At 37.4% G+C, this 11,365-nt stretch overlaps 1 pseudogene; it reads right to left on the bottom strand.

Moving 5' to 3' along the window:
• Positions 1 to 3,469: 3,469 nt before the first annotated feature.
• Positions 3,470 to 11,365, bottom strand: part of LOC102864501 — a 14,977-nt pseudogene continuing 7,081 nt past the window's right edge.

The following is an 11,365-nucleotide window of genomic DNA, read 5'->3' as shown; positions in this document are numbered from 1 at the left end:
GTATTTGAACATCTGGGCTACAAAAGACCTGTACAAATAAAACTACAGAGCATTTCTGCAAGACACAATAAAAGACCTAAAGAAATGGAAAAATGTACACTGCTCATGGATAGGAAGACTCAATATTGGGAAAATGACAATCCTACCAAAAGCAATCTACATGTTGAACACAATCCCAATACAGATACCAAGTTAATTTTTCAAGGTGATTGAAAGGGAAATTGTTAAGTTTATTTGGAAAGGCAAGAGACTCCAAATAAGCAAAACACTTTTGAGAGACAAAAATCAAGCGGGAAGCATAGCAATAGTAACCAAAAGAGTATGGTACTGGTACAATGACAGGCACATAGACCAAAGAAGCATAACTGAGAATCCAGAAATAGACCCAACTATTTATGGCCAACTTATATTCAACAAGGAAATAAAAACTATCAAATGGAAAAATGACAACCTCTTCAACAAACAGTGCTGGCAAAACTGGACTGCTACCTGCAGAAAGCTGAAATAGGATTCACATCTCACACCATATGAGGAAAGCAATTCAAGGTGGATCAGAGACCTGGGAGTAAAGCCAAAACCATAAAGTTCACCAGAGGCAAAATGAAATCAAGCTTAGAAGGCCTAGTCTATAGTATAAAGATACTGCCTAATACAGCCAGCAATGCACAAACCGAAAAGGACAAAATTGATGCATTATTTTTCAGTGAGGATAGTATAATGAAATGGGACAGTGTTTACTTTGTTCCACATATATATCCAATTGTTTCAGAATTATTTGTTGAAATAGCTTTCTTTATTCAATCAATTGCTCGTGTGTGTATTTCTGGAGTTACTATTATTTTTTAACTTTCCCAGTGATATCTATTTATATATCTTCTTGAGATCTCTTTAAATCATAACAAAATAAGGTTAACATTGAGAAGAATAGGAATCCCAGAACACTTAATTGTGTTAATGCAAAACCTACACTTAGACAAGGAAGTTGTTGTTTGAACAGTATAAAAATCAAGAAATGTTTGCAGCAGGACTGTATATTTTCCCCATAGCTATTCAATCTACATGTCAAGCAAATAATTCAAGAGACTGGACTTTATGAAAAAGAGTGTGGCATCAAGATCAGAAGATGACTTATAAACAATCTGGATGACACAATTTAGCTTGCTGAAAATGAGGAGGACTTAAAACTCCCACTGAAACAGCCTTCAATATAGATTATATATCAATATCAAGAAAATAACAATCACCACCAGTGGGCCAATATGCAGCATTATAATAAATACAGTGAGAAAAGATTGAAATAGTCAATGATTTCATCTTGCTTGGATCAGGTAGTCAAGAAATCAAAAGACATATGTTGCTGTTGTGAAGTGCCATCAAGTCATAGACAACTCATAGGGATGCTATGAACGAAACACCTGAAAACTTGTAAAACTTTCATTGTTTCTCCAAGTTCATAGATTTTCTGGAGGCAAGCTTTTTCAGAAGTGGATGCCACTCCTGCTTCCAAGCTTGTCTTAATCGGGGAGCTCCACCAAACACCGTCCACCATGGGTAACCATTATCGCATTTGATACATCAGTGTCACAGTGTTTAGCATCACAGCTACCACGAGTTACCTCCATACAGCAAATGCCCAGACCAGTAATATTAGGTAAGTCTGCTGTCAAGGATGTCTCCAAGGTGTTAAAGAGCAATAATGTCACTTAAAAGACTCACGTGCATCTGATTCAAGCTGTATCTTTTCAATTACTTTTTATGTATCTGAAAGTTTGACAATGACTAAGGATGGCAGAAGAATTAATACTCTTGAATTGTGGTGTTGGAGAAGAGTACTTAATATCCTATGGACTGCCTAGAGAGCAGATAATTAATCTTGGAGGAAGTTCAGTCAATCTGCTCTTTGGAAGCAAGTATGGTGAAGCTTTGTTTCACATATATTGGGTATGCCATTAGCAGAGGTCAATCCCTGGAGAAAGATCACGCAGGGAAAGATGGAGTAGCTAATGAGAGAAAGAGATTTTATTTTATTTTATATTGGTTTTCATACAATATTCTTACTGTGTATTTTATTCATGTACTTTGTTTTTCACACATTCCTTCATTCACATTGTGTTTCATACAATCATTCATAAACATTGTGCTTTACAATATAATGACCATTAATCTATAGCTACTATTACTCAGTCTTTCGGGGTCCCCATTGGATCTTTCCTAATTCCATCGATTCATGTCAGTCCATCTTGTTGGGGGTCTTCCTCGCCTGCTGACCCTCTGTCTATCCAAGAACGATGTCCCTTTCCAAGGAGTAACCTCACCTAGCTACACGTCCAAAGTATGAAAGACAAAGCTTCACCATCTTTGCCTCCAAGGAACATTCTGCCTATACTTTTCCCAAGACATATTTGTTCACTCTTTTAGCAGTTCAGGGGATATTCAGTATTCTTTTCCAGCACCGCACTCAAAGGGATCATTTCTTCTTCTTCTGTCATGCTTATTCATTGTCCAGCTCTCACATGCGTCACAGCTGACTGAGAAGACCATGACCTGTGAGAATCACTTAGTTTTCAAACTGACATCATAGCTTTTCAGCATTTTGGAGAGGTCCCTGGACAGTATACATGCCCAATGCATGTCTCCTGATTTTCTAATTGCTGGTAGCAACAGTCTTGTTTATTGATCCAAGCAAGATGGAATCATTGACAGCTTCAGTCTTTTCTCCATCAGTTTTTGTTGTTGTTGTTGTTGTTAGGAGTCTCTGAGTACATGAATAGCCAACCTGAAGCCTACCCTATCCTGTGCCATGAAGTCACCATGTCAATTCACCTCATTGGTGATCTTACTCTCCTTTGCTGACCCTCCATCTTTCCAAGCATGATGTCCTTTTCTCAAGGAATAGCCTTACCGAGGTACATGTCCAAAGTATAAAAAAAATGAAGCTTTGCCATCTTTGCTTTCGAGTAGTACTCTGGTTGCACTTTATACAAGACATATTTGTTTGTTCTTTTGGCAGTTCATGGGATATTCAGCACTCTTCTCCGACCACAACTCAAAGGTATCAATTCTTCTCGTGGAAGATTTTTTTTTTCTCCCAGTGGATTTTTTTTTTAATTCAGAAAGTTTCAGACCACACACAGGAAGGGTATGAGTAGGGGGAGGTATCTGTCCATCCAACCCTACCCCCTGCCCCATATGGCTTTGGCAGCAATAAAGGATGTGGGGTAATGGCCCCCAAAACTAAAAATGGTGTATGTATATGGGAAGGATAGGGGTACAAAAGCAGTGGGGACTGGTGGGGAAAGGGACAGATGAGGTCCATACTGGGCAAGCCACAGGTGAGAGGCCATTTCATAACATTTCTTGTTGATCAAACCACAGTGTCCGTCAGCAGGACTAGCGTCGTGGCAGTCATGGTGACAGTAAGGTTGAAGGTAGGTGCTTCGCCAGTACTCTTGGTGCGAAGATCCATGCTCTATTCCCCATCCAGTAGCAGTGAGTCCCGGATCACAGAACATATCTGGCCCCCAGGTGTCAGACCATTCACAAATAAACTTGACCGGTCTTTGCCAACAAGAACTCCAACCTCAGCTGGTGTGATGTTAATGAAGGTTTTCCCGAGGTCAGTGGCCCAGACGGAGGGCGAGTCCTTAACGCTCACGATGGCTGTGTCCTGATAGGTCCCATGTGCCATGAGGTTGTTGTTGTAGGTGTTCCACCCGGCCGTGTCTCTTCTATTGGGCTGTTGTTGCTGGGGCCACAGGAAGAGCTCTGGCTGCCTCAGTCTGGTGGACAGGGGGGATCGGAGAGCTGAGGCATGCGCTACTGTCCATGACTGCCATGGCTCTTCTCTCTTATGTTATTCTTACTCACTGTCCAGCTCTCTGATGACAGAAGGTGATTGAGAAAACCATGAATTGGACTCACTTAATCTTCAAAATGACATCATTGCTCTTTCAGCATTTTAGAGGTTCCAGACAGCAAACCTGCCCAATGCAATCTCCTGATTGCTGTTATCAAAGGTATTGATTGTTGATCTAAGCAAGGTGAAATCACTGACTGCTTAAATCTCTTCTCCAGCTATCATAATGTTGATGGTTGGTCTTGTAGTGATGACCATTGTGCTTTCAACATTAAAATGTAATTAATACTGAAGGCTGGAGGCCTTAATCTTCTGCAGCAAGTATTTCATAGCCTTATCATTTTCATGAAAGGTATGTCATTTGCATAATGCAAATTGTTGAGAGTTTTCCTCCAATCTCAATGTTACATTCTTCATCAAAAAGTCTAGTTTCTAGAGCTCCTATCACATAAAGCAGTATACTTCAGGAAAGATTTTAAAGTGTGATTTTTTTTTATGATGAAAACTCTATTCTTCTTTAATTTGTCATTCCCAGCACAACAGATCATATGATTATCTGATTCAAAATGATCAATACTAGTCCATCTCAGCTCACTCGTGCTTAGGATGTCAATCTTTATGCATTCCATTTCATTTTTTATAATTTTCAAATTGCCTAGATTTGTACTTTGCACATTTCCATGTTCCAACTATTAATATGTTTGCAGCTATTTCTCCTTATTTTTTTAGTGTCTTCTAATCTGAGAGTTTCTACCTCTGATCCTATTTATAACAGTGCATCCTTCTGTAATTCATAGATAATTTTGAGAATAATGAGAATCTCAGAATACTTAATTGTGCTAATGAAAAACCTATACATAGACTAATAACAGTTGTCTGAACAGGACCAAGGAATACAGCATGGTTTAAAATCTGGAAAGGTATACGTCAGGGTTGTATTTTTTTCTCCATGCATACTCAATCTGTATTCTAAGCAAATCATTTGGGAAATTAGATTTTATCAAGTATGATGTTGCATCAGGATTGGAGGAAGACTCAGAAAAACCTATATTATGCAAATAACACACTCTTTTTTGCTCACAAGGAAGGAGACTTAAAGCACTTGCTGCAGAAGATCAAAGACTACAGTCTTCAATATGGATTACATCTCAGCATTAAGAAAACAAAACTCCTCACCACTATACCAATAGGAATATCATGATAGATAAAGAAAGCATTGAGGTTGTCAATAATTTCATTTTTCTTGAGCCCACATTCAACAATCACTGTAGCAGCAGTCAAGAAATCAAATGACGTGCTGCATTGAGAAAACCTGTTTAAAGTATCCAAAGTTCTAAAGAGCAATGAAATCAGTTTAAACACTAGTCACCTAATCTAAGTCATTACATTTTTCAACTGGTTCCTTTGCATTTTAAAGTTGGGCAATGAATAAGGATAACAGAAAAATAGATGACTTTGAACTATGGTGTTGGAGAGGAGTATTGCCTATCCTATGTACTGCTCAAAGAACAAACAAATTTGTCATGGGAGAGGTGCAACCAATGTGGTCCTATGGTGAAACCTCATCTCACATACCCGGGGCATTTTATCGGAAGGGGCCAGTTCTTGGAAAAAGATCTAATGCTAGAAAAAATGGAGGGTCATAGAAAAGGAGGAAGACTCTCAATAAGATGCAATGACATAATGACAGTAATAATGGGATTAAGCATATAAAAATTGCCAGGATAGGACAAATCAGGGTCAGTTTATATCTGTTGTTCCAAGGCTAGTTATGAGTTTAGTCAACTTGAGAGCATCTGACATCAAAAACAAAGCTCTATCTATATATAATTAATATGTTTGGCTGATACCACACTTGCTTAATTATGTTATTTATTATATATATTAAAATGTGGCAGTATAAGCCTTTCAACCCTTTTTTAGTATTTTATTATGCATTTTAATTTCTTTGCATCCCTCCCTCTATTTTAAAATAATTTTTGTTGTTATTATGTGCCTTTAAGGCACCTGCAGCTCTAAAACCTGCTCTGTTCTGAACCAGTCACACTGACTCCAACACACCCATACCCATTGCCCCAGTTACTGTATCAATCCATTTCATTGGGGTCTTGGTATCCAGTGCTGTCCCTCTACCATTCTGAGTTTGATGTCCTTCCGCAAAAACTGGTCCCTCTTGTTCATGTGCCCATAGTATGTGACATGGAAGTTCAAAATGCTGGCCTCCAAGAAGAAACTTGGTTTCATCCACTTCAAGACAGACCTATTTGTTTTCTTGGTGGTCCATGGTATGTTCAAGATGCTTCTCCAGCACCACAACTCAAAGGCATCAATTCTTCCTCTGTCATCCTTAGTCACTGTCCAACTCTCTGATGCATAACAAGTAATTGCGAAGACCATGGCCTGGATTAGGCATACCTTGGTCTCTAGACTGACATCATTGCTTTTTTACTCCTCTAGAGAGGTCCCTGACAGCAGAGTTTCCCAATGCAATTCATCTTTTGATCTCCTGACTGCTGGTGCCAAGATAATTGATTGTGGAACCGAGCAAGTTGTAATTGTTAACAACCTCAATCTCTTCTCCATCTATTATGCTGCTGAGCTTCAATCCATATTGAAGACTACAGTCCTTGACCTTCTGCAGCAAGCACGTCAGGCCCTCCTCAGTTTCAGCAAGCAATGTTGTGTCACCTGTATAACGTAGGTTGTTGACAGTCTTCCTCCAATCCTGATGCCACATTCTTCTTCATAAAGCCCAGCCGCCTGAATAATTTGTTCTGTGTATAGGTCGAAACTTTTATAAAATAAGTATGTTGTCTTTTAAATTATTTTTTTAAAATAAATAAAACCAATCCTCCTGAAAAAGCAGCTCTAGTGTAACAGACTGAGCAGATAATAAAAAATTTCTCTCTCTGTCTCTCTTTGCTGTCAAATCATAACCAATAGCAACATCCTAATTGATGCTCCAGTGGACTTTTAGAGGTTGTAAAATTGCTTAGGCAAGGATTGCCCATCTTTCTCCCAGAAAGCAGTTGTTACATTTGAACCTGTGCAACTGCTTTTCCACTAGGCCACCACCAAGAAAGGCAGCTTGAAACCACCTGCTGTTCCAAGAAAAAGGAACAGTTTTCATCCATAAAGTTTTGTTGTTTTTGTGACCCTCAAGTCTGGATCTACCCATAGCTAACCCTCTGGTGGGTTTTCAGAGACAGGTAATGGGAGGAGATTGCTTATCCATCTCCCTTGAAGCAGCTTGGTGGCCTCTAACCGTGTACCTTCAGGATTACAGCACAGCTTCTTGCCCCTAGGCCACCAGAGTTCCATAGCCTCAAAAATGCAATGGAGAGTTGCTATGAATAAAAATCAATATGAGAGACTGCAATGAGTTGTTGTTGTTGTTTATAGTTGAGTCAGAACTCACCCACAGATGAACCTCCAGCAGGTTTTCAGAGGCAGTTAATCACACAAGAGGAGACTGCACATCTTGCTAAATAAATTTCTACTAATGTTAGTGACTGTGGTACTTCTGTTATAGAAGTACTAGATAAATAAAACAGTATTGGATTTTTTTGATCATTGCAAATTGTTTTTAAAGTTGTATTTCTTGGTGTTAATATATGAAAACACAAATTATTTTTGTTGTGTTATAGATTGATTGTTGTTGTTGCTATTGTTGTTGCTTGTTGAGCACACCTTATAGCGACCCTATGAACAAAAGACCTGAAGCCTATCTATTACTATTGTCCTTTCTCAAAGTTCAAAGAGTTTCTAGAGGCATGTTGTTTAGGAAGTAGATGCCACTCCTGCTTCAAAAGTAGATTCATTACGGTTTATTAAATTAACAATTTTACTCATTTTACAAACCGTATGCCGTTCATGTATTTTTCTTGTCTTGTTAAAAGGCCTAGTATTTCTAGTAAAATGCTGAATATAGATTCTGAAAGAAAGTCTCTTTTTCTCATTCTTATGAAAAAAGATTTTACTATTTCATTGTTGATATGTACTTACTCTTTCATAGATATTCTTCATCAAATTGAAATTTCCTTCTAATTTATTGAATGCTTAATAACAAATGCATTGAAATTATTCCTATACATCTCTGTTGTTATTCTTCTTACTCGACAGAGCAAAACAACAACTTTTACTGTTAGTTACAATTAGTAGTTTGTGACTCACAGTAACCTACATAAAACAGAATAAACTGTTGCTCATAACATAATTACATTCATAAAGTAGTTCACAATATTCTCTCATAATGCTTCCGATGTCTATTAATATCTCCATTTTACTTTTATTATCATTGTTGTTCTTTGCCATAGAGTCAGAATCAACTCACAGCAGATCCTTTAGTGGGTTTTCAGAGGCAATAAATTGTATAAGAAGATTGTCTATCTTTTTCTCATGGAGCAGCTAGTGGCTTTGAACCATAAGCCTCAGATTGTAGGGTGGCTTCTTACCACTAAGTCAGCAGAGCTTCCTACTTCTACTAGTGGCTTGTTTTATTTCACTTTTTAAAAACATTTTTGCTAGAAGTTTATAATGTTGATGATATTTTCAAAGAACCAACTTTGATGGTGATGTCGCACCAATATTTAAATACTTGACTGATAAGTAAGAGGACGCTTCAATTTGTTCAGAATCTCCAGGGGAGAAAGACCTGGCACTCTTCCTCCATAATGATTACATTTTTTAAAAAAAAATTTTCACTAGTTTGCATTCAAAGTCCATACACATTATATACATTGTGTTTCACACTATCCTTCCTTTACATTGTGTTTTATATAATCATTCTTATTGTGTTTTATAAAGTTAATAAACATTAAACCACACCAATCATTATCCTGTCTTACCAGATCCTTATGGGATCTTTCCAATTTCCTTTACCCTTCCCCACCCTCCACCACTCCTCTGTTCCTACTTCTTCCCTCCTTAGATCCCCGCACATGTGTTACAGTTATCCTTCTGTTTTTACAATACTCCTCCTATGCAGTATTAATCTTTATGAGACTGAGTTAGAACATTTAACATAACGCTTTCCAGTATCTCCCAAGTTATGTAGAAATTTTTTGAAATTGTTGCTCCTGAGTGTATTCTAACATGTGATTGTACAATTTCTCACTCCATTAGATTGTGGTTGGACGTTCGGGCTATTTCCATGTATATTCCAAGGAGTAGAACAGCTGGCTGATACGGAATTTCTATGCTCAGTTTTTTGAAGAAACACCAAACTAACTCCCAGGGTGGTAGTACCATTTTGAAATTGAGCTGTCAATCTTTTTCTTGTGGAGGGCTTACAGGATTCTATAAAGTTTTGTTATGAGACCCTTATTTGAGATAGTATTTCCAAACGCTTTTACCCAGTTAGTAGGTTTTCTTTTCTCCCTATTGGAATGCATTTCTGATGCACACAAGGATTTAAAACCATAATCTTCATAAGAGATAAATGGGGACTAAGCTTAGAAGGCCTAACCTATGGTATAAAGAGGCTATATAAATATAGCCATAAATGCACAACCAGGAAAGGATAAAACTGATGAATGTGACCTTCTAAAGATTAAGCAGACAAGAAACATAGAGAGACTGTTCACAAAGTAAGACATTAAGATGGCCAACAAACAACTGAAGACATGCTGAAAATCACTGGCAATAAGTGAGATGCAAATAAAAGCTATAATGAGATACTATCTCTCCTCAGTAGCAGTGACAAAGTGTAACAGGAGAGCAAGCAATAAATGTTGGAGATAATGTGGTGAGATAGGAACTCTTATACATGATTAGTGGTATTGTAAAATGGTACACAATTCTGGAAAGTACTTTAGCATTTCCTAAAAAAAGCTGAATACAGAAATTCCGTATGATCTAGCTATTCCATTTTTAGGAATATACCCTATGAAAATTAGAAATTAGAACTGAAACACAGATTTATACACTAATGTTCATAGCAGCATTATTCATAAGCACAAGAACATGGAAACAGACCAAAAGTCCAATCATGATCGAATGGATTGAGAAATTGTGGTACACTCACATAATGGAATACTATACAGCATTCATGGAGCAGCAATTTCAAAAATTACTACATAACCTGAGAGAGACTGGAGGGCATTTTGCTGCATGAACTAACTTAATCTCATAAGGATAAATACTGTATAGGACCATTATTGTAAAAACGGAAGGATAACTAGTATAACATGTATGGAGATTCATGGAAGGAAGGAGTGGGAACAGAAGGGTGAGGGGGGGACAGGGAGGAAATCATAGGGTGGTGGCACATTGGGGTGGGGGTTGGTAAACACAATGGGAAAGATCAGGTAAGGATTTGGAAAGGCATGGTAATGAAGAGAATGGTTTAATGATGATTGATTTTATAAAACATAATAAATAAGAATGACTGTATGAAACACAGTATGAATGAAGAATATTGTGAAACACAATGTATATGAAATTTGTATGCAAAAAATGTAAAATTTTAAATAAATAAATAAATAATGAGTAATGAAAAAAATTCTTTGCGCAAACACTAACTTGTTTGTGGTATGTTGTTGTTGATTGCCATCGAGTCAAGCGTGACTCATAGTGACTCTATGAACAAAAGACCTAATGCCTTTCTATAAATATCATCATTTCCATGGCGAGCTCTGGTGGCCTAGTTGTGAGAAGCTGCGATGCAATCCCAGAGGTGAATGGTTTGAATCCACCAGATGCTCTGCTGGAGAAGGAGGGACAATCTCCTCCTGTACAAGTCAGATCTGATTTGATGGTACCCACAAAAATAAATAAATAAATAAATAAATAGTAAATAAGTAAATAATTAAATAAAAATGGAACTATTAAAAAAATAAATATCATCATTTCCAAGTTTATAGAGTTTCCAGAGGCATGTGGTTTAGGAAGTGGATGCTAATCCTGCTTCCAAACCTGCTTTATAACCGGGAGCTCCACTGAACACTGTCCATATTGGGAAACCATTCTGGTATTTGATACTCCAGTGGTACAAAGTTCAGTATCACAGCAAGCCAGGCTACTTCATACTTGCACCTTGACAAAGAGTGATGTACAAAGTGGAAGAGTGTTCCTGCAGATTTATATAGATTTAAAAAAATTACCTTTAAATTGTTTACCATTTAACAATTCATGTACATTTTAAGTGAACATTTACAGAGCAAAACTAGTTTTCTATTCAATACTTAATACACATACAGTTAGTTCTATGACATTGAAAACAATTTCCACAATGCATCATCATTTATCTTAACTTCATCTCTGTGTTCCCTGTTTCTATTATTCCTTCTTTCTTCAACCTTCTTGCCCTTAGAACTTTGTCCTTGGGCAAATGCTGCCATTCTGATCTCTAGTAGTTGATTGTTCTAAGGACTGTGAATCTCCTAAATAGTCTTGTTCACCTTATACACTAGATGATCATTTGACTCAAACTTCAGTCATAGGTGAGCCATTCCAGATAGAAGGTAAGACCATATTCTGAAGGGTGCAATGAAGAAATGCTCAAAATCC

The sequence above is a fragment of the Elephantulus edwardii genome, unplaced genomic scaffold (genome assembly GCF_000299155.1).
Source record: "Elephantulus edwardii isolate Elephantulus edwardi_28Jun2011 unplaced genomic scaffold, EleEdw1.0 scaffold00136, whole genome shotgun sequence".
Classification (NCBI taxonomy): domain Eukaryota; kingdom Metazoa; phylum Chordata; class Mammalia; order Macroscelidea; family Macroscelididae; genus Elephantulus; species Elephantulus edwardii.
The sequence above is the reverse complement of the archived record's forward strand: the minus strand, read 5'-3'. Positions and strand labels throughout refer to the sequence as shown.